This window comes from Perca flavescens, chromosome 22 (genome assembly GCF_004354835.1).
Source record: "Perca flavescens isolate YP-PL-M2 chromosome 22, PFLA_1.0, whole genome shotgun sequence".
Lineage (NCBI taxonomy): Eukaryota > Metazoa > Chordata > Actinopteri > Perciformes > Percidae > Perca > Perca flavescens.
This window is the reverse complement of record NC_041352.1, coordinates 16,457,650-16,459,451: the sequence shown is the minus strand read 5'-3', so window position 1 is coordinate 16,459,451 and position 1,802 is coordinate 16,457,650.

Sequence of the window (1,802 nt, the reverse complement as noted above, 5' to 3'; positions counted from 1 at the left end):
CATGGCTGCTGCACCTGTATTTACCCTCTGTGTGACACGCTCGGTTGGAGTGCCTGTCTCTTTAAGCCCCCCTCCCAAAAAAGCGCAGTCTGCACTGATTGGTCAGTGTTTCCTGGTACGTCCATATCTCTGCTCAGCTTTCTGTTTCTGTACTGTCCAATGTAGTTGGGAATGACCGAGTTTAACAGCACTTTCTACCCTGAAGAATTCAAAACCAAGTACTTCACAACCAGAGAGAAATTAGACCCAAAATTGGGGAGAAAATGAATCTGTAAACCAGACTTTAACATGTCGCTATATGTAGCTACATGTAGCAGTGTATGTAATTTAAACACTGCAGTAAAGGGCCTGGAGCAGATGACTGTATAAAGAAACCTGGCACTGATTGACATCAACTCAAGCCAAGAGTAAAGAAAAATGTTGGAAGCAGAGTGTTCAGGAAGGTCTGAAATATGAGGTTTTTCCTCACAGGGATTAGTTTTAAATACATTTACTCTATTATGTGAAGCTTTGGCCACATTTATGTGAACATCTGACTTTTGAACATGACAGAAAATAGGAAAAACCATAATAGGTCTCCTTTAACATTCATCCACTGATCATGAAAATAGGCCACAGAGCACGGTATTCTTATTCTCTTGGTTTGATGTTGAAATAATTAAAGCTGTGTAGGTCCATCAAACGTGAACTGCACCACCTCAAGACCTACACGCTTAGCAGGAGCAACGGGGTTACCATGGTGAGAGTGATTGAGGGTCCATTATTTTGTATTGGTCACACAACAGGTTGCTGTGATCTATGTGGAAAGATGGATGTGATTTTTATTTTAGTTTTCTTTCCTATGGAGGAATCAGCAGAAGGTGATGCACCCTAGAAAGTCATTGTAATTTCTCCTTGATAGAAAATGTAATAGCGTCAGATTCAATCATTTCCTCAAGCCAGTTATCAAATGTTGGAAAATCAGCTAGCAGACTCTTGAAAAAATAATAAGGAAGAGCAAAGTGTACAGAAAATGGCATATTCAGCAGTCTTTTTTTTTTTTCTTCTTTTCTTTCTGTAAAACCTTTGAAAAGCTGTACATAACTTTCATCTGATCTAATTCATCCCTAGCATGTACGAAATACAGATGTTTAGATGCAGTTTACAACCAACAGAGCGCATAAGAGGCATGGGCATGCACAAATACCTTGTATTCTGCTCTGATTCTCGGGGGGATTTCTAATTAACACCATATACACTTCTGGTTTAAAAGAACCTTTCAAACTAGGCGTTTGCTTCAATGTCATGTAAAGAAAATGTGACCTGTCTGAACTCAATGGTTTCCTCATAATGCAGATGCTTTTTCCCTGGAAGTTTTTTTTTATTTTACTTTTTTGGGAAAGGCACATTTTAAAATTACTTAAGATAATGGCTTCTGGCATTCATCATTGGCAGTAACCTCATCACAAAGCCCATCAGCTCTCAGAAATTTAGTAAGTTGGACCTACTTAAACATGTTGCCCAGAGCTGAGGAGACAAAGGAAATAGTCATTTAAAAAATAGGGAGCCTCCAGGTTAGGTTTCATGTCTTAATGGATGCTTTTTTTTTTTATTTTAACCTGTGATGTAAAGACTAGTCAAAGACACTCACCCTGTACAAGAGCAATGGAGATAGAGGGTTTATTTTCCCAGATCACCAAATCATTCCTGATTTTAATGGAAGTTTGGTCCGAAGATTGTAGGGCTGACCATAATGCTTCGAAGCTTTATCCAAATCAGTAGTTGAATGCTTTGTTGTCCAAAATCACCCAAGCAATAAGAAA